General features: G+C 47.2%; 1 protein-coding gene and 2 long non-coding RNA genes across 3 annotated transcripts in view; 1 reads left to right on the top strand and 2 right to left on the bottom strand.

The window, feature by feature from the left end:
- LOC141088779 (interleukin-1 receptor-associated kinase-like 2) overlaps positions 1-27,249 on the bottom strand; it is a 45,325-nt gene that overhangs the window by 17,166 nt on the left and 910 nt on the right. The window contains exon 2 of the mRNA XM_073574943.1: positions 11,115-11,432. The gene's annotated coding sequence lies outside the window, so the exon portion shown is untranslated. The remainder of the gene's footprint in view (positions 1-11,114; positions 11,433-27,249) is intronic.
- On the top strand, positions 837-16,698 carry LOC141088783 (uncharacterized). The gene is made up of 3 exons (XR_012232062.1): positions 837-6,734; positions 14,819-15,206; positions 15,309-16,698. It is a non-coding gene; the product is annotated as an uncharacterized lncRNA (long non-coding RNA).
- On the bottom strand, positions 16,954-17,300 carry LOC141088879 (uncharacterized). The gene is made up of 2 exons (XR_012232087.1): positions 17,227-17,300; positions 16,954-17,143 (listed from the first exon to the last, which is right to left on the bottom strand). It is a non-coding gene; the product is annotated as an uncharacterized lncRNA (long non-coding RNA).

Raw genomic sequence — 27,249 nt, 5'->3', positions numbered from 1 at the left:
AGCTGGGTGCTGACATCCTCTGTGCTGCTCCTCAGGACTCATAGAAAGCTGGGTGAGCACTCCGGTATGACCGGTAATGACAGCCATGACTTCTACCCTACTGAAACAGAAAGTGCTGAATGGATATGGGGGGCGGGGAAATTTTTCTTTGGCCTTAAAAAGGGATTTTCCATCTAAAATAAACTGTTAGATGAGCGTAAAGGGTTCTTCCCATCTTCGTCAATGGGTCTGTGCACGGACTGGGGTGAATTATCAGCTGCAGACATCGTTGCAATAATCCGCACTCGTTGGGGACATGTTCGCTGCAGAATCCGTAGTAGCACAAGCCGGGCAGATTTTGCTGGAAATGTCCAGAATTCACCAGTTTCATTGTTACATCTGCAGGTTTTCTCCGGGGCACGGACGGATTTTGCTGAAATATCATCTCCAATGCTGATTTTATATCTGGAGAATTTGCTTCACATTTGACCTGGGTGACCTTAGCCTTAAAGGAAACCTTCCCTTTAATTAGGACACAGTTATAACCATTTTCTGCCCTATTCAGACTCGGTCACTTTATAAGGGATGACAGAATCCATTTTATTGAAAACAATATAGATAAAATAACGCTGTGGCTCACAGACTGGATAAAAATCTACATCTCCGTGTATAAGATCTGTACAAGTGGCACACGATACATGCGACTGGCAGTGAAAAAGTCCCGGGTTACAGAGATTTACAGATGTGAGATAACGTGACGCTGCGGTATTGCTGCACCAAGATGCAGAGGACTGATAAATGGCGCGCGGCCCCTGGGACTGGAACGTTCACCTCTATTGCAGAAGGACCTCGCGGGAATCTGTGCAAAACGCTAAACGATCTCAGTTTCTTGTAATGCAGCCATTTGATTTTTTTTTCCCCAAAAATGCTTGATGCACAGTTTTTCTAATGCCTCAGTGCATACGGACCAGTGTCAGAGCGCTGCTTGTACTACGGCTCTTCCAATAATCCGGTGCACATACGTAGAGTATCAGCCGGACATGGGAACGAAGAGATAAGTGGAGGCTGACATGAGGCTGGGAGGGCGTGACGACATAGGCACAGCAGGGGGAGGTTTCTGTAAGATGAGATGAAGGGTAGGGGTCTGGAGGTAAAGGGGATATGACATAGGTAGAGGTGGGATTATGTAGACAAAAGGACTGACCAGGGGTAGTGAAGCCCCTTTCTGACCTCCGAAGGACTGGACAGCAAGACATGCTGGACAACAAGAAGCAAGATGACCCCCACACCTGAAGATACAAGTGTAAGGGGACATTACAGAAGACCGCAGACAACTACTGCTCTCATCATTCCACATACACAAGCATTCGGGCAAAGGAAGACAACAGGAGACCTGTCTGCTGCTTCAGGGAGTATAATGTTGGCTATCAGGTCTCATTATGGGGATGTGAAGGCTTTTGCCTTATACACCATGCACTGCGGCAGTATCTGATCCTCTATGCAGCATATATATGTTCCTTATATCCTGGGAGATATGTACTGCATGGCTGGTATGCCATGGATGACTGCCCTATTATTCATAGCAGTTATACATAATGCTATATGGTGTATATACAGGTACTGGAAGGTGGTGCATGGTGTAGATATAGATACGGCAATATCGTGCATGGGGCATTTATAGATACTGTAATTTGGTGCATGGCGGTCATATATGGATACTGCAATATAGGGTATAGCAGGTATGTATTTGTACTGTAGTGCATGGTGAATGTACGTGATTCTTCGATATAATGCATGGCATGTATGTATATACTGCAATTTAGTGCAGGGTATATATAGATACCACATTGCAGTGCATGGCGCTTGTATAGATACGTTTTAAATAACTTACCCAATGCAACATAGATGCTGTTGTACTATTATGGCTGATGTATTGACTCTGCTGTATGATATATATCACAAATACTACTGGGCAGATATACATTTTGTATTATAACTATCCTATATATGGGGCTTGGTTTATATATTTATATATATATATGTTTATGCCAATATTACTATCTTTATGTATTATTATCATATATCAGAGACATAGGGTATTACACACGATGGTATATACATATTGCCGTAGGATTCATGGCTGATATATCGATATTTCATTGTCTAGATACTTCTGGAACATGGCCGATCGTAATACACGGCCAGCATATATATATTTTGTATAATACGTGTGGCGGATCGACAGAGATTTTACATAATGCATTGCTGATACATCCGATAATTCAGTATAGTGTATGGGGTACAGTTATCTATATGTTATTACTGAGGAGATGCCATTGCTTATAGTTACAAAGAGATTTCCAGCCATGTGCCCCCTTCACCTTTTCTGTTGGTTTCATGATACCCATTACGGTGAGGGTGATTACACAGGCATTCCTGAGGGAGGAGGGAAAGGATCCAGTTACACAGAGCTGGCAGGGAGAGAAGGGGGGCTGCAGGGGGGATTGTTGATACAGCCAAGGAAATGGCGAGGAGATTACTTCCCCCCTATGTAGTTCCTGTGTTGGCATCCTGGCCTATTCGATAGACGTAACATGCGGTGTATATGGATTCTATCCTCTATATGTATGGTTGTACCCAGGAATTATAAAAGTCCCACTGTATGGGTGGACTTCATTATACATGGCACTTCATCTATAGGTACAGTTGTACCCAGGAATTATAGGAGTCCCACGGTATATGGGTGGACTTCAGTATACTTGGCACTTCATCTGTGGCCCCGCGGGTCATGTTTTTGGGATTTCCGTAGAGTTGCACAGGTGAGAGAATTCCTGATGCCTTGATGATACTTCCACCATCTGTGTGGTAATGGGGGGGTCCTGGGGGCGTGCCACGTGGGTCCGTGGGGACTGGACTTTGGGAGACACTGATCTATAGGTATAATTGGACCCCAGAATTATAGTGCTACCCTGGTATATACATGATATATCTACACGCCAGAAGCCCATAAAATATGACTGCACACCTTCTGGATCATTATAAGCCTGTATATAGGGCTGTCCCCTGCAAATATGGCAGCATCTTTTATATTGTGCCCTGCTTGATGGCTCCCCCTAGTGGTGCTGCATTGGCTTTACAGTTGGTTAACAGTCATGGTACAGTATATACAGTGCCTACAAGTAGTATTCAACCCCCTGCAGATTTAGCAGGTTTGATAAGATGCAAATAGGTTAGAGCCTTCAAACTTCACACAAGAGCAGGATTTATTAACAGATGCATAAATCTTACAAACCAAAAAGTTATGTTGCTCAGTTAAATTTTAATAAATTTTAAACATAAAAGTGTGGGTCAATTATTATTCAACCCCTAGGTTTAATATTTTGTGGAATAACCCTTGTTTGCAATTACAGCTAATAATCGTCTTTTATAAGACCTTATCAGGCCGGCACAGGTCTCTGGAGTTATCTTGGCCCACTCCTCCATGCAGATCTTCTCCAAGTTATCTAGGTTCTTTGGGTGTCTCATGTGGACTTTAATCTTGAGCTCCTTCCACAAGTTTTCAATTGGGTTAAGGTCAGGAGACTGACTAGGCCACTCCAACACCTTGATTTTTTCCCTCTTGAACTAGGCCTTGGTTTTCTTGGCTGTGTGCTTTGGGTCGTTGTCTTGTTGGAAGATGAAATGACGACCCATCTTAAGATCCTTGATGGAGGAGCGGAGGTTCTTGGCCAAAATCTCCAGGTAGGCCGTGCTATCCATCTTCCCATGGATGTGGACCAGATGGCCAGGCCCCTTGGCTGAGAAACAGCCCCACAGCATGATGCTGCCACCACCATGCTTGACTGTAGGGATGGTATTCTTGGGGTCGTATGCAGTGCCATCCAGTCTCCAAACGTCACGTGTGTGGTTGGCATCAAAGATCTCGATCTTGGTCTCATCAGACCAGAGAACCTTGAACCAGTCTGTCTCAGAGTCCTCCAAGTGATCATGAGCAAACTGTAGACGAGCCTTGACATGACGCTTTGAAAGTAAAGGTACTTTACGGGCTCGTCTGGAACGGAGACCATTGCGGTGGAGTACGTTACTTATGGTATTGACTGAAACCAATGTCCCCACTGCCATGAGATCTTCCCGGAGCTCCTTCCTTGTTGTCCTTGGGTTAGCCTTGACTCTTCGGACAAGCCTGGCCTTGGCACGGGAGGAAACTTTCAAAGGCTGTCCAGGCCGTGGAAGGCTAACAGTAGTTCCATAAGCCTTCCACTTCCGGATGATGCTCCCAACAGTGGAGACAGGTAGGCCCAACTCCTTGGAAAGGGTTTTGTACCCCTTGCCAGCCTTGTGACCCTCCACGATCTTGTCTCTGATGGCCTTGGAATGCTCCTTTGTCTTTCCCATGTTGACCATGTATGAGTGCTGTTCACAAGTTTGGGGAGGGTCTTAAATAGTCAGAAAAGGCTGGAAAAAGAGATAATTAATCCAAACATGTGAAGCTCATTGTTCTTTGTGCCTGAAATACTTCTTAATACTTTAGGGGAACCAAACAGAATTCTGGTGGTTTGAGGGGTTGAATAATAAATGACCCTCTGAATAAACTTTTCACAATTTAAAAAAAAAAATTAAACAAAGAAATAACATTCTTTTTTGCTGCAGTGCATTTCACACTTCCAGGCTGATCTACAGTCCAAATGTCACAATGCCAAGTTAATTCCGAATGTGTAAACCTGCTAAATCTGCAGGGGGTTGAATACTACTTGTAGGCACTGTACCTATCATTCGATTATCTACATTGCCTATGATGGTGGATAGTGCTGTGGGGAAGAGTTTACCTGGAGCCTTATCCTATATGTAATTACATAATATAAGGAATAAATTGTGGGTGTGTAACTGGTTAAAAAAAAAAAAAAAAAAAGGGCTGCAGACAAGAGGCCGAGCCATAAACACAAGTGCTGTCATTACTGAAGGCAGGTAGAGTTATGGACACGTCAGTGCTAGCCATTAATGAAGGCCAGCAGAGACAGAAACACAACAGTATCAGCCATTACTTACGGCGGGTAGAGCCATGAGAGGTGTCTCTATCCTATATGAATTCCCCTAATTTAAGTAATATGGTAGGTGAGGAATGGGTCAACACGGGGATCGATGACTAATGGGGAGTGTGGTGGGCTCAGCGTAAATTTTCCTACTACACGGCATATGTCCAGGACGAAGAAATATTTAAAAAAAAGAGTAATAAATATCGTGGTCCTTGTGGGTGAGCCCAATGGTCAGAGAAGGACCCCTCTTGTTATTCAGGTGAGCTGGGAATGCTGCGGCCCGGTTCTTGACTGTTATATTGACCGATTCTTGTTTCTTTAAGGCTCTGGACAAGCAGGAACCCAGTGCAAGAACCGGAAGAGCAGTTTACCTCATCGGGGACCGTCAGTCAGAGGGAGCAACTAAAGAAAGAAGTGATCAAGTGTGTTAACACAAGGGCAATGGGCCTCTCCCCCAGGGCCAGCCAGCCAGGGGGAGCAGCTAAGGGGAACTAAATACATCACCAGAAGCAATGGGCCGATCCCCAACAACTGGGACCCAGTGGCAGCGGTTAGCAGTGAATGTCATCAAGTGCATGAAGAACAAGTAACAGAGGTTTCATTCAATTACTATGTCCAGGTATTAGGAAGGTTATTTCATAGTCTGTGATCGTGTTGATGTTACATTGGGTATGGTTTTTAATTACTCGTTAATTAGAATATCTTCCTCTTTATATATATATTCATCAATTTTCTGGGACTAGTAATAGGTACATTAAAAAAAAAAAAAAAAAAAGGTTACTATACACCTATCGTACCTATTGGTGTTTCTAGAACCAAAACCGAGACATTAGGGGGCTGGCTACGGTATAATAGTTTGAAGCATGATACGTGTCATTATACAGGTATGCATTCTGTTGCCCCCCACCCCCTTCAGAATAGAACTGATTTCACAAAGAATTTTTAGTCAGACAGGTGCTCAAGGGTTCTCGGAAAGTAAAAAGCCAAATGGACAACAGGTGGCCAGTGTCATTGGGTTATTGCTGAATTTAATCTTACAATTAGAGGCGGTCTGCAGGTCACGTTCCAACATAGAGTTGTTTAGGTTGGCGTTTTGCTGGCATTTTCAGGCAATGAGAATTGGGTAAATAGCGAAACAAAGTTGGGGACATTTTAGCCGGAGACATCATCGCCACCCAAAAAGGGGTAGAATTTTGAATCAGTAAGTCAAAACGGGCCAATGGGATAAAAGGAAGAAGGCAATGTTGGGAAAGGTGAAGGATTTTGTTATGTGTCCATTGCGATGTTTTGGAATATTTATAGCTTCTAGGCCCAGGTAAGGGGGACCATTGTTGTCAGAACTGTCCCCTTTTATCAGAATATCAATTCATCAAGGGGTTTCGGAGGTGCTTGGAAGAAACGGGCATGGAGCCGCACAGCTATGGAGGTCATTCCTTTCACATCAGGGCTGCAAAAGAGGCAGCAGTCGGAGGTTTAAGTTTGGAAATTGTGATGAGAATTGGTGGGTGGGAGTCAAAACGGTTTCAGTCCTACGTGCGACCCCACGGATGTGAAGGGGCTAACTGACATATTGCACTAACTTATGGTTGTTTTGTTACAGAGCGGGTTCCACAAGCTAATCTGGATTCTAGGCCATTGTTATGTTCACTGTGGAGCGCTATGAGCAGACAGACAGACTGGCGGTAGACAGCTGGGTTTCAAAAGGCATGTGACGTTAACTAGGTGATTGGATCTAGGGGTTTAACATGGGGGCGGGTCATTCACGAGTTTTAACAAGCAGACAGCGCCATAGAGCGCCTGATATCTTAGTCCTGCATGTGGGGGTAATGACCTGGGAGTATGCTCTGGGAAGGGACTGGTTTGGGACATCAAAATAGACTTGAAGCAGCTATGGGGGGGGGCGTTCCCAAATTTAAAATTAGGGTGGTCTGACATGATACCTAGGAAATTTTGGAGGGGAGCCCGATCCGTTACAAGGATTAACAAAGCCCGAATTAAAATCAACAAACCAGTATCCTAATTCGTGGTGCAGAACGGGGGAGTAGCGGTACGTCATGCGAGTTTTGACAGTATGGAGGAGTAATTTTGGCTACCAGATGGAGAGCATTTGAACGCTGTGGGGACTGACTTGCGGACGTTGGGATTGCAAGAAGGCATTGAAAAGGCCTCAGCATTGCTGAATGGTGGGGTCTCGAGCACTTGAGGTGGTCAAAGTGCTCTCGGTGTGGCGCTGGTGGGTCCTCGAAGTTGGGTAAAATTAGGATTGGGGATTCGTTAAATGCATGGATCCCCGTCATTTGATGTGGTGGTCTGGTGAGTTTTGGGTGATACCCGGCGATGGAACGTTCGATTCACGTTAACTTGAGATTTGGGTGATACCCGGCGATGGAACGTCGGGATCACAGTAACACGAGTTGGTGGGTTATACCCGGCGATGGAACGTCGGGGTCACAGTAACACGAGTTGCTGGGTTATACCCGGCGATGGAACGTCGGGATCACAGTAACACGAGTTGCTGGGTTATACCCGGCGATGGAACGTCGGGGGTCACAGTAACACGAGTTGGTGGGTTATACCCGGCGATGGAACGTCGGGATCACAGTAACACGAGTTGGTGGGTTATACCCGGTGACGGAACGTCGGGGTCACAGTAACACGAGTTGGTGGGTTATACCCGGCGATGAAACATCGGGGTCACAGTAACACGAGTTGGTGGGTTATACCCGGCGATGGAACGTCGGGGTCACAGTAACACGAGTTGGTGGGTTATACCCGGCGACGGAACGTCTGGGTCACAGTAACACGAGTTGGTGGGTTATACCCGGCGACGGAACGTCGGGGTCACAGTAACACGAGTTGGTGGGTTATACCCGGCGACGGAACGTCGGGGTCACAGTAACACGAGTTGGTGGGTTATACCCGGCGACGGAACGTCGGGGTCACAGTAATATGGGATTGGGTGATTCCCGGCGATGGAACGTCGGGATCACATGATCAAGAGTGCACCCCTTCCCTCGGTGCATGGTGCTTCTAAGTTGGAGGAAAACGCGGCTAGGAGTAAGGCTGGGGGAAAGGGGCAATGCCATTTAAAAAACCACCAGACTGTTATAACTTCGAGGACCTCACCAAGTGTCTTTCATTACCAAAGACGATCAATAAATGGGCTGCTGTGGCCGTTATTACCCAAAAGAAAATGGTTGTCGCTTGTCTTTACTTAACGTATAAGAGGGGGAAGGGGACCTTTGGGGGGGAAATTGGATCAGGAGAAATCGACCTCTCCAGAGTCAAGTATTAAACAGCCATCGCCCAATAGCTATATCTCCAGACCACCCCCCATATTCGTGCATGCTCAGCTCGAAGGAGCATTCTTGTGTTTTCAAAAGGGACAGGGAAATAAGCAGCTGCCATATATCTATGTCTCCTACAGACTCCTCTGGCAGCTGCTTATCATCACAAGCTAAAAGGATGGGGCTCAGAATACAACATGCCCAATCCTTCCCTCCCCCAACACCCTGATGCGATGGTCGGCGGAGCACCGGAGATAAGCGACAAGAAGTAATCGTGCTAATCTACACTTCTCCTGTCACTCATCCTGCTGAAGAACAGAACGCAACGGTTGATAAGAGAGGAATAAATCCTATTTATCAGTGCTAGAGTCAGATAACCTGCAGAATAGTGAGTGCAGCTCTGGGGTATAATACAGGAGGTAACTCAGGATCAGTAATGTAATGTATGTACACAGTGACTGAACCAGCAGAATAGTGAGTGCAGCTCTGGAGTATAATACAGGAGGTAACTCAGGATCAGTAATGTAATGTGTGTACACAGTGACTGCACCAGCAGAATAGTGAGTGCAGCTCTGGAGTATAATACAGGAGGTAACTCAGGATCAGTAATGTAATGTATGTACACAGTGACTCCACCAGCAGAATAGTGAGTGCAGCTCTGGAGTATAATACAGGATGTAACTCAGCATCAGTAATGTAATGTATGTACACAGTGACTGCACCAGCAGAATAGTGAGTGCAGCTCTGGAGTATAATACAGGAGGTAACTCAGAATCAGTAATGTAATGTATGTACACAGTGAGTGCACCAGCAGAATAGTGAGTGCAGCTCTGGGGTATAATACAGGAGGTAACTCAGAATCAGTAATGTATGTACACAGTGACTGCACCAGCAGAATACTGAGTGCAGCTCTGGAGTATAATACAGGAGGTAACTCAGAATCAGTAATGTAATGTATGTACACAGTGACTGCACCAGCAGAATAGTGAGTGCAGCTCTGGGGTATAATACAGGAGGTAACTCAGAATCAGTAATGTATGTACACAGTGACTGCACCAGCAGAATAGTGAGTGCAGCTCTGGAGTATAATACAGGAGGTAACTCAGAATCAGTAATGTAATGTATGTACACAGTGACTGCACCAGCAGAATAGTGAGTGCAGCTCTGGAGTATAATACAGGAGGTAACTCAGAATCAGTAATGTAATGTATGTACACAGTGACTGCACCAGCAGAATAGTGAGTGCAGCTCTGGAGTATAATACAGGAGGTAACTCAGAATCAGTAATGTAATGTATGTACACAGTGACTGCACCAGCAGAATAGTGAGTGCAGCTCTGGGGTATAATACAGGAGGTAACTCAGAATCAGTAATGTATGTACACAGTGACTGCACCAGCAGAATAGTGAGTGCAGCTCTGGAGTATAATACAGGAGGTAACTCAGAATCAGTAATGTAATGTATGTACACAGTGACTGCACCAGCAGAATATTGAGTGCAGCTCTGGAGTATAATACAGGATGTAACTCAGGATCAGTAATGTAATGTATGTACACAGTGACTGTACCAGCAGAATAGTGAGTGCAGCTCTGGAGTATAATATAGGATGTAACTCAGGATCAGAAATGTATGTACACAGTGACTGCACCAGCAGAATAGTGAGTGCAGCTCTGGAGGATAATACAGGATGTAACTCAGGATCAGTAATGTAATGTATGTACACAGTGACTGCACCAGCAGAATAGTGAGTGCAGCTCTGGAGTATAATACAGGAGGTAACTCATGATCAGTATTGTAATGTATGTACACAGTGACTGCACCAGCAGAATAGTGAGTGCAGCTCTGGAGTATAATACAGGATGTAACTCAGGATCAGTAATCTGATGTATGTACACAGTGACTGCACCAGCAGAATAGTGAGCGCAGCTCTGGGGTATAATACAGGAGGTAACTCCAGATCAGTAATCTAATGTATGTACACAGTGACTGCACCAGCAGAATAGTGAGTGCAGCTCTGGGGTATAATACAGGATGTAACTCAGGATCAGTAATGTAATGTATGTACACAGTGACTGCACCAGCAGAATAGTGAGTGCAGCTCTGGGGTATAATACAGGAGGTAACTCAGAATCAGTAATGTATGTACACAGTGACTGCACCAGCAGAATACTGAGTGCAGCTCTGGAGTATAATACAGGATGTAACTCAGGATCAGTAATGTAATGTATGTACACAGTGACTGTACCAGCAGAATAGTGAGTGCAGCTCTGGGGTATAATACAGGATGTAACTCAGGATCAGTAATCTGATGTATGTACACAGTGACTGCACCAGCAGAATAGTGAGCGCAGCTCTGGGGTATAATACAGGAGGTAACTCCAGATCAGTAATCTAATGTATGTACACAGTGACTGCACCAGCAGAATAGTGAGTGCAGCTCTGGAGTATAATACAGGATGTAACTCAGGATCAGTAATGTAATATATGTACACAGTGACTGCACCAGCAGAATAGTGAGTGCAGCTCTGGAGTACACAGCTGCTGAATTTAGATGAGGACGCTGCAGGGCGAAGGAGCGAAGGGAAGGGAAGTACTTGTTTATGTTTTTTTTATATCATGGTCCATGGCCATACTGCTACATGGAGGACTATGGGCTGTGCATTACACTACATGGAGGACTATGGGCTGTGCATTATACTTATACTATGGGGCCCCATGACTTCTATGTACACCCCTGGTGAGTTTAATGGTTTCCCCGTTATTAATATTGTGGGGGTCTCAATAACCAGACCCCTGAATATCGCTACTGAGTTACCTCTTTCTCTGGCGCCGTCTCTGATGTCTCTATGTGGGTGGCATTTCTGTGGGATTGCACTCCGTCCGTTTGTCTACTCAGGGCTCTCACAGTGAAGCCGACCCCGGTGACGATATCCAGCCGTCGTCTGGGCGTACTCTGCAGGGGAGAGAAGATCACCGCTGCTCCCGGGACTCTCAGCATCGCGCTCTCAGCTGTGACTGACTGTACGTGATTTGCTGCTCTTCCGATATTTGCGAGGAGACATCTCGGGTGGACTCTGCCATCTATGCTTTCGTGAGCCGCTCACGCTCCTGTCTGCCATGATGACTTTAAAAGCTTAAAAAAAATAAAATAATTATTAGTCACAAGTGTAAAGATGACATTCAGCAATGGACAACCTGAGGGGGAGCAGCGAGGGGGGAGGGGGCGCCAAGATGTCAGAATCTCTACAAGATGCGAAAATGTTACAACATAAACACCAAAAATTCATCCTGCGCCTATAAATGTGCGAGAGACAATAACGTTCACACGCCGCCGCTCTGGCTGAAGACGTGGTGGAGCTGTTCACACTCGGCATTTTTTTCTCCTGTGTTGTTGCAGAAAAATCACAGCGGTAAATATGCAAGAAATTCAATAAATTATTCCTTTTATTTTACATTGTTTCATGAGCTTCGTCATGTGGGAAAAAAACTTCATGGATTTCAAAATGTAAATAAGATGAAAAACTGATTCTGCAAAAAAAGCGCAGATCAATCTACATAAAGTTCATCATTGTGGTGTCTTTAGGAGCGGTCATCACTACTGTATGAGGGCGGGGGTCCGACAGCTGCACCCACACAGACACTGATGACCGGTGTACTGTATGAGGTCGGGGGTCTGACACCAGCACCCCTGCAGACGCTGATGACCGGTGTACTGTATGAGATCAGGGGTCCGACACCCGCACACCCACAGACACTGATGACTGGTGTACGGTATGAGGTCAGGGGTTCTACACCCGCAGACACTGATGACTGGTGTACTGTATGAGGTCAGGGGTCCTACACCCGCACCCCTGCAGACACTGATGACTGGTGTACTGTATGAGATCAGGGGTCCGACACCCGCACCCCCACAGACACTGATGACCGGTGTACGGTATGAGGTCAGGGGTCCTACACCCGCACCCCTGCAGACACTGATGACTGGTGTACTGTATGAGATCAGGGGTCCGACACCCGCACCCCCACAGACACTGATGACTGGTGTACTGTATGAGATCAGGGGTCCGACACCCGCACCCCCCACAGACACTGATGACTGGTGTACGGTATGAGGTCAGGAGTCCGACAGCCGCACCCCCGCAGACACTGATGACCGGTGTGATGTGTGAGGTGAGGGGTCCGACAGCCGCACCCCCGCAGACACTGATGACCGGTGTGCTGTGTGAGGTGAGGGGTCCGACAGCCGCACCCCCGCAGACACTGATGACCGGTGTACTGTAAGAGGTCAGAGTTCCGACAGTCGCACCCCCGCAGACACTGATTACCGGTGTGCTGTATGAGGTCAGGGGTCCGACAGCCGCACCCCCCGCAGACACTGATGACCGGTGTACTGTATGAGGTCAGGTGTCCGACAGCCGCACCCCCGCAGACACTGATGACCAGTCTACTGTATGATGTCAGGGGTCCGACAGCCACACCCCCGCAAACACTGACGACCGGTGTACTGTATGAGGTCAGGTGTCCGACAGCCACACCCCCGCAAACACTGACGACCGGTCTACTGTATGATGTCAGGGGTCCGACAGCCACACCCCCGCAAACACTGACGACCGGTGTACTGTATGAGGTCAGGGGTCCGACAGCCGCACCCCCCGCAGACACTGATGACCGGTGTACTGTATGAGGTCAGGTGTCCGACAGCCGCACCCCCGCAGACACTGATGACCAGTCTACTGTATGATGTCAGGGGTCCGACAGCCGCACCCCCCGCAGACACTGATGACCGGTGTACTGTATGAGGTCAGGTGTCCGACAGCCACACCCCCGCAAACACTGACGACCGGTCTACTGTATGATGTCAGGGGTCCGACAGCCACACCCCCGCAAACACTGACGACCGGTGTACTGTATGAGGTCAGGGGTCCGACAGCCGCACCCCCGCAGACACTGACGACCGGTGTACTGTATGAGGTCAGGGGTCCGACAGCCGCACCCCCGCAGACACTGATGACCGGTGTACTGTATGGGGTCGGGGGTCCGACAGCCGCACCCCCGCAGACACTGACGACCGGTGTACTGTATGAGGTCAGGGGTCCGACAGCCGCACCCCCGCAGACACTGATGACCGGTGTACTGTATGGGGTCGGGGGTCCGACAGCCGCACCCCCGCAGACACTGATGATCAGATTAGCGCTTAGCAAACACCTGCGTGGCTGCTGTGCACAGTGCCGTCACTATGGCCCGTATGTAAACAGATTCCCGTAGCAACCACTATTATTATCATCATCAAGTCAGATTACAAGCAAATAAAGAGAATATATAATATCAGGGGTGGAGTGTGTGTATATATACCTGTGTGTGTAGCAAAAAAAAAAAAAAGAAAAAAGCAGCACCAAAATAATAGTTGGCTTGAGAAAGGATTGCCATATCCGAAACGTCGCCACGCCACTGGGCTGCTAAAAAGTTTGCGCCACTATTATTTTGGTGCTGCTTTTTTCTTTTTTTTGCTATTATCTAAGGACACTGAGGTGTCTGGAGAAGCGTGCACTGCACTAAGGTATTTTGTGCTGTTCCTATTTTTTACACGATATATATATATATATATATATATATATATATATATATATATATATATAGATAGATAGATAGATAGATAGATACACACACACACGCGCGCGCGCGCTTCCACCCTATAGCGACTATCACAGCTGTGGCTTTGTTCACACATTCAGGCTTGAGGGTACTTCACACGTAACAAGATCGTTAGCGAGATCGCTGAAACGTCACAGGTTTTGTGACGGAACAGCGACCTCTCCAGCGATCTCGCTACGTGTGACACATGGCGGCGACCGCCCCCCCCGCTGCGATATCGCTGATCGTGCTCGAATGTCCCAGGCCATGTTTTGATCGTCGGTGTCCCGCTGGCCGGCATGCATTGCTGTGTTTAACACCATAACAACGACGAGCGACCTCGCTGGCAACTCAAAACTCAGGGACGCAGGCGTGATTTTTCTTTTGTCTTTTCAACGCCCCCTCAGCTCCGTGGCCACTACTGCGCTATCATTCTATGAATGGGCGACCTCGTCATGACGCAGTAACGCTTCCATCCTTTGTTCCTGAACGCTGTGGATCGTACTATACGGTTTTCCTTCAGCGTCCCAGTCACTGACACGGGGTCGCTAGTGCGCAATTCTTAGTGGATCTTACTACACCTTCTGGTTGCTCCGTCTGCAAGGTAGGCATTATTGTTTGGGGTCTCAAATTAGGATCTTTGCAGCGTTTCCGTTTATAGGTCAGCAATCATGACTCTATTCTACATTGTGGTCATGATTTAACACTTGCAAGCAAATGGGGGGCTGCTTGGCTCCTATCTGTGTACATACGCTTTGGCATGGGCAGCCATTCTAGTTTTCCTGCCCCGCCCAACAAACACTAGTGCATTTCAAACGTGGATTTTGAGTTTTCTAAAATGTTACATGTATTGTTCTATTCTCACTGTTTGCTTTTCTTTTTTTTCAGATGTCCTCCGATAGCCAGGAATTCATTCGGGAATTGATCGAATTGTATCGCTGCCTTTGGAAGATCAAATCTGCTGACTACAGCAATAAGTATAAAAAAAAAAGGAGGCTTATGATAAACTAGTTGCCCTCTTCAAGCAGCACAATCCCAGAGACACGGTGGATGAGACTGCGGTGAAGAAAAAAAATTCAGGGCCTACGCAGTCTACAAAAAAAGAACTTAAGGTTGAGAAGTCCACAAAGTCGGGTGCCGGTACAGAAGAAGTGTATGTGCCCAAGTTATGGTACTACGACTAGATGGCCTTCACACGTGACCAAGAGGTACCACGCCCAATGGCATCGACGAGGAAGAAGAGCCAGAGATCCGGCCTGACTCCCCTGTCGGAGATGTAAGTACCTTACTTGCTTCCCTCTAAATAGCATTTAAACTTGGTGCGTACATGGCATAGTTGAATAGAAAATAGTAACTCCGGTTTTACATGATTTTACAGATTACAGACGCTATCCCTTCCAGTACAGATAAGTATACTCCTTTACGTGTTTCGGCCCACTCAGTTTTCATACCGGTGAATGCCATTTCGTATCCTGTAGTACTAGTCCCGTTCACACATTTGTTTCCAGTGCAGGCTTGTGACTGCTGCTCATGATATCCAACGCAAACACATTACTGTATTTGGGTGTTGCTGGATGATGCACAATAAGTTTTGTTTTTTGCTTTAACATGCATTTTCTGTTCACGCAGGAGCGTTGTCAAGCTTTGTCAACACCAACATGTGGCAGTGATGACATCGCCAGTACGGCAATCAATACTGAGGAGGCTAGTGAAGAAGCTGCACCTTCTACTAAACCTCGGCGACTCTCATCATCACGTCGCCTTTCTTTTCCTCGCCTTCACCTGATTTCCTCGATTTGGCAAAGAAAATTTTAACACAGCAGAGCAAACCAGCCACTAGCGGCTTTGCACACTTTGTGGATGACAGACTTGGTACGCTGGATGAAACCCAAAGGATGCATGCCGAAAGAGTGATGTTAGAGGTATCAAATAAAGCGGGAGCGGGGAAACTGACACATCTGCTATGTTCGAGCGAAATCCGTGTTCACAGTACTCATGGACACATATGCAAGAGCCTCTTGCCAGCACACCGGGGGGGGGGGGGATTGAGCCTCCGCAAAAGCTGAACCTTGGGCCCCCCATGTTGCCTCAGGCTTCCCAATTTTTTACTCCGCCCAAGCAACGACTTAACGATTCAGACTCAAATTTATCAACAATTGTAGTTCGAGTGATGTTTTCTTTTGTTTGCTGATTACTTATGCCATGTGGTGTTCACATATTATTGTTTACATATTTTTGACCTTTTATCAGCACTTGCTGTTTTATGTCTTATTGCAAGGTATTTTTGCACATTTGTCATTCTGTGCTTTTTGTTTGTGTTTCAGTCAGGGTGGTGTGAACATGGTCCAACAGACTTGTTCACATTGTGCGTGTCACATGTGTTTTTAATCCAGTTTTTTTCGTGCTTATGCATGATTTGAGAGACCCCACCCCTCTCTTGTGTGACATGCACATAAGGAGCTGTCTTGCATCACGTGCCCATACCAGAAAGTGCCTGTCTTAATCCTGCTCATTTAGACACTGTTCATATGTTCAGGTTTTAAATACATTAGATAGGGACTGCTTCAATATGGGTTACCTTGACGTTGGTGAGGTAGCTTGGTATACATTTTTTTGCAAAAAAACGTATCGACTAAATACCTTGTGTTTGTTATTACCTTTTATCAGCACTTGCTGACTACTGTTTTATGTCTTATTGCAAGGTATCTTTGCACATTTGTCATTCTGTGCTTTTTGCTTGTGTAATAAAAATGTTATTTTGCTTCAAACTTGTGTCCTGCTTTACTAAATTCAGCATAGTTATTAGCTGGCCTACTAAGGCGGGTAATGGGCTGGTTGGAGGTCAGGTCAGGGCCGCCATCAGGGCAGTACTCCCGCTACAGATGCCCAGATATAATGGGTGTGTTTTTATTAGTTTAATTTTTTTTTAATGTTTTTTTAAAGTTTTATTTAAATGTATATTTTGAAGGGTTTTTTTGTGGTTTTTTTTAAGGTTTTGAAATAAGTTCACACAGCAGCGGATATAAACTAGAAATATATAATTAGAAAAAATGAACAATATAAACTAAAAAATAACAAAACATAAATGTGTCTATTATTGGCTGCCACCCTGCTGTTGGGCTGCCACATACCACTCCAGCATCACTCCATGTTGGTGCACAGCTGCCATCATCCGCCTGTGTGATGCCAGCAGGTCCTGTAAGGTAGAGATTTCTGTTGAGGGAATGGTAAAGTTAACCAGGCTAATTCTGTTGCAACATCTAACTAAAGGTACATGTTTGTTGTTTAACACTTACAGTTTTGGGGCACCTGTTTCCTCTGATGAGGAGCTGACAACCCACCCGGATCCTGTGGCACCACCGGCTAGGGAATCACACAAAACAAAATTACACGACAGCCCTCCAGCCTTTTAACACCCAAGTATCCTTTCCAACTTATATATTATATTATGTGCTTCAATAAGGGTGGTTTCACATAAGCGTTTAAGGCCGCAGCGTCAGTTGGCGGAGCTACCGGTGGAGGCGTGGCAGGGGGCGGGGCTTAGCGGCAGCCGTGCGCAGGCCGACGCTGCGGCCTTAAACGCTAATGTGAAACCACCCTTACCGGAAGGCGAGGTTGCACCAATGTCACGGAGTGACGCTGGAGAGATTCCCATTATGGGGGATGATGTCGATGATGGTGGTGCTGCTGGAGATGGTGGTCCTAGGGATAGGAAAAAAATTCTATTGAGCAGAATACTCCTTCAACTAAGGCCGGTTTCACATTTGCGCACGGCCGCCGCTAAGCCCCGCCCCCCTGCCGGCTCCGTGCCCGCCCCTTCCGGTCATTGCCGCCTACTAGCGCACATGGACGTTTGCGATCTGCGCACCCTATCTTTAGCATAGGGTGCGCAGATCGTACGCTGGCCGTGCGCTAGTAGGATTTTGCCATGCGCTGCGCACTTTTGAAGGTGCGCCAGTGTGCGCCGAACGCAGCATGTTGCATTTCGGCGCGCACGGCGTTGTCATAAAGAGCAAATGTGAAACCGGCCTAACTTTGTTGATTAGGGCTTTTGAGGTGGGGCTTTGGCTACTTTAATTAAGCGTTCGCTACTTTTATGCGTTATGCTATGGAGCATAGCGGGGAGAGTAGAGGACGTCAGAGCAGTAGGTGGGACAGGCACCCCGGGATGGTGATAAGCAACAAAACAGAACCTCTCCAGATCCGCTCAACATGGATGTGCAACAAAGGCATTTAGGAGTTCTACATGCAAAACACCCTGGGTTGTGCAAACCGTGGGTGGTTGGTAGGGGAGAAAGCCTGGCGGATGTATTGCTAGGAGCCACAAAGTTCCGAAAGGTACGGTTTTTCCTGAAGATGGTTACAGGCTGTGTCGGTATATGTGCCAACAAAACAGGATCACCCTTTAAAATGAACCAGTATTTTTTAATTAGGTTTGTGGCTCCTAGCAATACATCCGCCAGGCTTTCTCCCCTACCAACCACCCAGGGTGTTTTGCATGTAGAACTCCTAAATGCCTTTGTTGCACATCCATTTTGAACGGGGTACAACATTTTAAATCTCGTACTACCGTCACTACATTCAAAATTAACTGCCATGTCACCTGGCAGTCAAGCTACGTTATTTACCTAATAGAATGTGATTGTGGGCTACAATACGTGGGTAGGACGATCCAGTCTATGCATAATAGACTTAACAAACATTGCCAAAACATCAAGAACGGGTTCCAGTTGCACAGTTTATCTAAACATTTTCTGTTTGTACATAACAAGAATCCAAGCTCGTTGAAACTCACTATCATAGAACATAGTGGAGACGATGTGACAAATCGCTATGAGAATTTAATTAGGAGAGAGTTTTTGGATTTTTAAACTTGGCACCCTGGTGCCAGAGGGGTTAAATCTTACAATTGAGAAAGCTTATGGAGGACCGTTGTTTTTTTTGCCTTTAATGAAGCACTTTATCTATCCGTTTGTTTTTAAATAATTTTTATGCCGCATTTCTTAAATATATTGTGATTGTTTATTTTACTTGTCAAATAATTGTTTTTTTATATAACTATTTATTATATCAAGTTTTAATTGGTTATGATGTAATTAATTACCCACCATTCCCCATTGGTCACTGCCCCTTTAAAAACCTGCCCCTTTTGTAATCTTGTTACAGAATCATCTATCGAAACGCGTTGCGGATACTTGAAATAAAAGAAGATTTTCCAATATTTAGCTCTTGTCCTTGCGCTCCTATTGACCGGACCTATCCAGCTCTGCATTACCCATCCTCAGCAGAGGCACCCGGCTGGAGCTGCATTACACTGCCCTAACCACGCATGGCTGGCGCTCCTTTATGACCGTCCCTACCTTTGCCTGTATATCTACACCTATGGGCACCACGCCACATCAACAACGCCCACCAGAGCGTCGTGATGTCACGACGTACGTTCGACGCCGTTGGGGACGCTAATGCGTCCCAGAAGGGAAGCACCCCTCAATTCAGCGTATCCGCCTGATCGGAGACGCAACTGCATTCGCAAAGTGTTGCTGTCAGAGACACCGCACTACACTCGCTCCTAGAGCCAGTGCGTGTGTCCTGAGAACAGAAGCGGACACTGAAACTGAATAGTCTGCACGGGACCTATGGTCATGTGACTGCAAGGGGGCGGGGCTTAGCGTCCTGTATTCAGATAGGACAGGACACCATACAACAACTCAGAGTCAGGCAAAACAGAGGTCACACACAGTACGGGCGAACAAGGTACAGGAGGAACGAACAGACGGGTAGTCAGACAGAGCCAAAGGTCATACACAAGAGGGCGACGTGGTACCAAGGGGACGAGCAGAGAGAAGTCGGGTCACAAGCAGAGAGTCATACACGAGAGGTAGCGCAGTACAAGAGGGTCAGGCAGAACTCGTAACAGGGACAGAACCAGATCACAACCGAACAAACAAGCAAGATATCAGGCACAAGGCACACGTATACAAGAGGTCACTTAACTCAGCCGAGGGCAGGAGTATAACTGACACCGGACCCAGGTCCAGTGAGCACTAAATAGCCTCCTGCTGCCAGAGAGAGGCAGCACAATTAACCCCTAGTCTAACCAGGACGGGTCAAAGTGAAATCCCGTCCTGGATCATGACAGTACCCTCCTCTCAATGGGGGGCCACCGGACCCCCAGGTCTCTCAGGGTACTTGGCGTGAAAGGCTCGGATCAAACGATCCGCATGAACTGATCGAGCAGGAACCCACGAGCGTTCCTCAGGACCGTAGCCCTTCCAATGTATCAAATACTGAAGGGCGCGACGGACCAACCTGGAGTCGACAATTCGTTCCACCTCGTACTCAGCCTGCCCATCTACCAGAACCGGTGTCGGGGAAGATGATGATCCCTCCCCACTGGACCTCACAGGTTTCAAAAGGGCCTTATGGAAAACATTAGGGATCCTTAGAGATGGCGGAAGACTCAACCGAAAAGCCACCGGGTTAACTGCTTCGGTAATTACATAGGGACCTATAAACTTGGGTCCAAGCTTCGCAGAGGGGACCTTGAGCCTTATATTTTTGGTGGATAACCATACCTTATCCCCGACCTGAAACACTGGACCCACGGATCGTTTTTTGTCCGCAAAAAATTTAAATTTGTCCTGGGCCTTCGTAATGTTATTCTGGACCTCCCGCCATACCTCCCCCAACCGCTGGATCGACTCGTCCGCCCCAGGACACCCAGAATTCAAGCGGGAAAATTCTCCAAAATGAGGATGAAACCCATAATTGCAAAAAAAAGGAGATGTACCCGTAGACTGGTTAGTGCGGTTGTTAAAAGCAAACTCAGCCAATGGTAACACAGAACACCAATCATCCTGTCGGGCTGAGGTCAAACAACGCAGAATTTGCTCCAGAGACTGATTGGTCCGCTCAGTCTGCCCATTAGTCTCTGGATGGTAGGCGGATGAAAAGGACAGACTAATACCCAACCTCCTACAAAAAGCTCTCCAAAATCTGGACACAAATTGCACTCCCCTATCAGACACCACATTTAGGGGTACCCCATGCAACCGCACCACATGCTCCACAAACAATCTGGACAATGTTTCCGCATTAGGTAGAGCTGCCAAAGGTACAAAATGTGCCTGCTTACTAAACCTGTCCACTACGACCCAGACCACAGTATTACCCTTGGAAGGGGGAAGATTGGTGATGAAATCCATGGACAGATGAGTCCATGGTCTCTCAGGAATTGGCAGTGGTACCAATTCCCCGGCCGGCCGGTTATGGGGAGTTTTCGCACGGGCACAAACCTCACACGCAGACACATACTCCCCAACATCAGAGGCTAAAGAAGACCACCAGAACATTCTAGCAATGGCCTTCCGGGTCGCTGAGATCCCTGGATGTCCACCCAGAACTGAGTCATGGAACACCTGGAGGACCTTGAGACGAAACTGAGCTGGCACATAAAGTTTATCCACCGGCTTAGCTGGAGGTGCAAGAGCCTGGGCTTCTCGAATCTCTCGTTCCAACACATTAGAAACCTCTGCCACCACCACCCCAGGCTGAAGAATGGAGGATGGAGGTTCCGGGGGGGACACCGGATCTAGACTGCGTGACAACGCATCCGCTCTGATATTCTTGGATCCTGGTCGGAAAGTGATCGAGAAGTTGAATCGAGAAAAAAAAAGTGACCATCTAACCTGTCTGGGAGTCAACCTTTTAGCAGACTCGATGTAAGCTAGGTTTTTGTGGTCCGTGATTACCGTTATAGGATGGACAGCCCCCTCCAAAAAATGCCTCCATTCTGCAAAAGCCAATTTTACGGCCAGAAGTTCCCGATTCCCCACATCATAGTTTCTCTCTGCCGGAGAGAACTTCTTTGAGAAAAAGGCGCAAGGTCTTAAATTGGTCAAAGTGGCGGGTCCCTGGGACAATACCGCCCCCACCCCCACCTCTGAGGCGTCTACCTCAACAATAAATGGTTCAGAGGGGTCCGGTTGGATAAGAACCGGGGCCGACATGAAACATTTTTTCAAAAACTGAAATGCCGCTACCGCTGCGGTTGACCAATTCTTGATATCGGCCCCCTTTTGAGTCATGTCTGTGAGGGGTTTAACCACCTGTGAGAACCCCCTTATAAATTTCCGATAATAATTAGCGAACCCTAGGAAACGTTGCAGACCCTTCAAATCACACGGTTGAACCCACTCGAGAATGGCCTGCACCTTATTAGGATCCATGCGATACCCTTCAGCAGACACGATGAACCCCAGAAAGGACAGTTCCTGAACAAAAAATAAACATTTTTCAAGTTTAGCAAACAGACAGTTCTCCCTGAGCCTTTGGAGAACTGCCCGAACATGACCAATGTGAGTCTGTTTATCAGGCGAGTAGATTAAAATGTCATCCAAATACACCACCATAAAACGTCCAATCAAATCGGAGAACACATGATTTATGAAATTTTGGAAGACCGCTGGAGCGTTGGTCAGGCCGAAGGGCATGACCAAATTTTCAAACAACCCTTCAGTAGTGAGAAAGGCGGTCTTCCATTCATCTCCATCCCGGACTCGAATAAGGTTATACGCTCCCCGTAGGTCTAATTTCGAAAACCACTTAGCTCCGGACAACTGATTGTATAAATCAGGAATAAGTGGAAGGGGATAAGTATTCCTCACAGTTATTTTATTTAACTCACGAAAATCGAGGCATGGGCGCAAACCACCGTCTTTTTTTTTTACAAAAAAGAACCCTGCCGCCACAGGAGAAACAGAAGGACGAATATGTCCCTTACGGAGGCTCTCAGAAATATATTCCTTCATCGCAGCCCGTTCCGGACCCGAGAGGTTATACAGGCGGGCTTTGGGCAATTTAGCACCTGGAACCAGGTCAATGGCACAATCAAATGGGCGGTGTGGTGGTAAAACCTCAGCCTCTTTTTCGGAGAAAACGTCAGTGTAATCTATCAGGCACTCCGGAATGCCTTCTAGACCCACGGACGACACAGACACAGAAACAAGACATTTCTCAGAGCAATAGGGAACCCATTTAACAATATCCCGAGATTCCCAATTAATCACAGGATTATGCAGCTGTAACCAGGGGAACCCCAACACCAGTCCCGCAGGCAGGTTGTTCATTACAAAACATGAAATACGTTCCTGATGTAAGGAACTCACTTTAAGGAGAAACTCTTCAGTACAAAACACAATGTCATTCTTACCCAGTGGTGTTTTGTCAATAGCAACAAGGTGAATCGGAGTTTCCAACCTAACTGTCCCTAACTTACACCTGGCCACCAAGTCAGAGTCAATAAAGTTCAATGATGAACCGCAATCCACGAAGGCAGTTGTGGATGTGGAGACACCCCCACAACAAAGTTCCACTTGGAATGACATTTTAGAAAATGCAGAAAAGGGTACCTGAGAGCCTGGGTGACCTCCACGATAATCACCCGGGCTCAGTCGTTTGTTGGTTAGTGGCCGGGAGGGGCAATCCTTTTTCCCATGTCCAGACTCGCCACTGTGAACACAGCATTTTCTCACGTGCCGTTGCCTCCTTTCTTCCTCCTTACGGTTGATGGTTCCCATCGCCGTGATTTTCAGGGAAGAACTGGCTCCCCTTCCTTGGGAGAACAATGATGTCTCGGTTTGTATCACTCCCCTTGCCCGTAACCTGCGATCCATTCGGACGGCCTGTGTCATAGCTTCCTCCAGGGCATCAGGTGGGGGGTGGAGAGCCAAGGCGTCTTTCAGATGCTCAGACAGGCCTCTACGGAACAACCCCCGGAGAGCGGCGTCGTTCCAGCAGACCTCAGCAGCCCAGCGTCTGAACTCTGAGCAAAACCACTCGGCTGAGTGTTTCCCCTGGCAAACATTCATCAGCCTGTCCTCAGCCATACGCTCCCGATCAGACTCATCATAAATATGCCCCAAGGCCTCAAAAAATGCATCCACAGTCATGCGCTCAGGGGCCGTGGTAGGAAGGGAGAAAGCCCAGGCTTGGGGGGCTCCCCTTAACAGAGACATAATGACCCCCACTCTCTGACTTTCATCCCCAGAAGAGTGTGGTCTTAAGGAAAAAAAAAAAGCTTACAGCCCTCCTTGAAAACTCTGAAGTCATTTTTATCTCCAGAAAAGGTATCTGGTAACTTCACTGGAGACTCAGGGGGAATTAATGTAACATCCCGAGCCCCCAATGAAAGAACCCCCTGCACAGTGTCGGCGATCAGCTGCTGAGACTGAGCCAGGACTCTTTGTTCTCCAAAGAGTTTCTGAGACATCTGCGTCAGATGCTTAACCTGCTCAGAAAGAGCGTGCACAGGATCCATCACACACACAGGTGAATGGGAGCAGAGAAAAAAAATGGTATGGGTCAGTTATAATGTCAGAGACACCGCACTACACTCGCTCCTAGAGCCAGTGCGCGTGTCCTGAGTACAGAAGCAGTGCTAAGAGTTACCTGTGGAGAAGGGCAGCAGAGGTGACCATGCGTGCTTCAGGATAATAGTGTCAGGGTCCAGTCAGCGCTGGAAGGTAAAGAGGCAAAGGACCTGCGGACACTAAAACTGAATAATGTGCACGGGACCTATGGTCATGTGACTGCAAGGGGGCGGGGCTTAGCGTCCTGTATTCAGATAGGACAGGACACCATACAACAACTCAGAGTCAGGCAAAACAGAGGTCACACACAGTACGGGCGAACGAGGTACAGGAGGAACGAACAGACGGGTAGTCAGACAGAGCCAAAGGTCATACACAAGAGGGCGACGTGGTACCAAGGGGACGAGCAGAGAGAAGTCGGGTCACAAGCAGAGAGTCATACACGAGAGGTAGCGCAGTACAAGAGGGTCAGGCAGAACTCGTAACAGGGACAGAACCAGATCACAACCGAACAAACAAGCAAGATATCAGGCACAAGGCACACGTATACAAGAGGTCACTTAACTCAGCCGAGGGCAGGAGTATAACTGACACCGGACCCAGGTCCAGTGAGCACTAAATAGCCTCCTGCTGCCAGAGAGAGGCAGCACAATTAACCCCTAGTCTAACCAGGACGGGTCAAAGCGAAATCCCGTCCTGGATCATGACAGTTGCTTCCTCGATTCAGCGTCTATGGTCAGACGGGAACGCTGGTGTGTGCACCGTTGCTGTTTAGAATGGATATCTATACATCTAATTGTCAACATAGGTATATAGACATTCAAATAGGATGGGCCCTTATTAGTGAAAGAACGACAAAGCTTTTGTAAAGTAAAACGTAAAGTTTATTACAAAAATCATTACAGATAATGAAAGGACTGTATAAATGTGACCAGTAGCCCACTATAAGATCTGATGTTGCCAAGTAACAGCACCAGGACCGTTGAAATATTGGCAGTAGTTGTCTCGGCAGGCCTTCACATCATCCTTGGTTCTGCCGTATCCGACTGGTTGAAGTCCTGCCATTGCGGGATCGTTTGTACGCCAGTCACCGAGCACCACTTCACCATTTGTTTGGTCGACAGAGTCCATGAAGCCAGGCGGACTGTACGTAATTGCATCGCGCCGCTGCAGGAAGTTGTGCAGCACGCAACAGGCCAAAACTACGGAGTCTATTGATTCAAGCTTCAGGTTAATAGGCGTGTGGAAAACTCTGAAGCGGTTGGCCATGATGCCAAAGGCATTTTCTACAACCCGTTGTGCCCTTGACAACCGGTAATTGAAAATTCGTCTTTCCTCCGTAAGACCTTTTTGGGGGAATGGTTTGAGAAGATTAGCATGAAGCGGGAAGGCTTTATCGCCGACAAAAACAAAATTAAGGTTGCCTGTTGTGTCCGTGTTGGGAGGCAAGTGCAGGGCATAGTTGTTCAATCTCTCTCCAAAAATTGTGTGCTCTAAGACACCATCAGAAACCATGCCGTTCATGCCAACATCAACATTAATAAATTCATAATTGGCGTTAACAAGGGCCATCAGGATGATGCTGAAATAGCCCTTATAATTGTAGAAATAGGATCCGCTGTTCGGTGGTTGAGTGATCCGCACATGTCTCCCGTCCAAAGCCCCACCACAGTTAGGGAACTGCCAAAGCTGCTCAAAATCGGAGGCAATGTTTTTCCATTCCGCCTCCGTTTTGGGAAACTGCATGTAGCTCCGTAGACTGCAGACAATCGCATTACATGTCTCCGGAATTAAAGTGCTGAGCAGGGACCTTGAAACAGCTGCAGAAAATTGTAAGTCTTCCAGTGAGCGTCCGGTGGCCAGGAATCGCAGCGTGACTGCCAATCTTTCGTCTACCGGGACAGCAGCACGCATTGCTGTATCCTTCCGTTGAATAAATGGCTTAACACTTTCCAGTAACAGTTTGAAGGAGTCCTCTGACATCTGCAGGTAGTTGAGGAAATCATGAGGATTCTTCTCCCGAGGCCCTCTTACAAGATGCATGCGACGCTTTCGTTTGGAATGCCTCTCTCGCATCCGTGCCTCATCTTGTTGCCGTTCTCCCTCGAGCAGCAATGCAGCAACCACAACAGCACGCTCCGCGACGTTCATGATGTGCAAACTGCAAAATAAAATGTAAAGATGAGAGAAGTTTCAACAAAACAATAACACAATTATTATAACTGTACATGTTAAATGTTGTGATTGCATATAATTGATAGCTGACGTATAAGTAATGGAAACGCTACAAAGATCCGACAATGGCGGGGGCGGGCGGGGCAGGAAAACTAAAATGACTGCAGTCCATTTGCTTGCATGTGTAAAAGCATGATCACAATGTAGAATAGAGTCATGATTGCATACAACTGATAGCTGACCTATAAAAGGAAACGCTACAAAGATCCTAATTTGAGACCCCAAACAATGCCTACCTTGTAGACGGAGCAACCAGAAAGTGTAGTAAGATCCACTAATAATTGCGCACTAGCGACTCAGACAGGGACGCTGAAGGAAAACCGCGTAGTGAAATCCACCAATAATAACGCACTAGCGACCCCGTGTCAGTGACTGTGGATCCACGATACGCACTAGCGACTCAGACAGGGACGCTGAAGGAAAACCGCGTAGTGATAGCGCAGTAGTGGCCACCAATCGGAGCAGATGGGCGTGGAAAAGGCAACGCTGAAGCACGCCTATCGAGGTCTGAGTCGTCAGAATAGCTGCTGTGTGACAAGGGCCCAACGACCGCTGAGGTCGTTATACGGATCGCCGGATCGTTGCTGCGTCGTTGAGTAGATCTGCCTGTTTGACAGCTCACTAGCGACCATGCAGCAACGCACCAGCGATCCTTACCAGGTCGTATCGTTGTGGGCATCGCTGGAGCGTCGCTATGTGTAACGGGACTCTTAG

The sequence above is a fragment of the Dendrobates tinctorius genome, unplaced genomic scaffold, assembly GCF_039654945.1.
Source record: "Dendrobates tinctorius isolate UK_male_01 unplaced genomic scaffold, ASM3965494v1 ptg000041l, whole genome shotgun sequence".
Taxonomy (NCBI): Eukaryota; Metazoa; Chordata; class Amphibia; order Anura; family Dendrobatidae; genus Dendrobates; species Dendrobates tinctorius.
The sequence above is the reverse complement of the archived record's forward strand: the minus strand, read 5'-3'. Positions and strand labels throughout refer to the sequence as shown.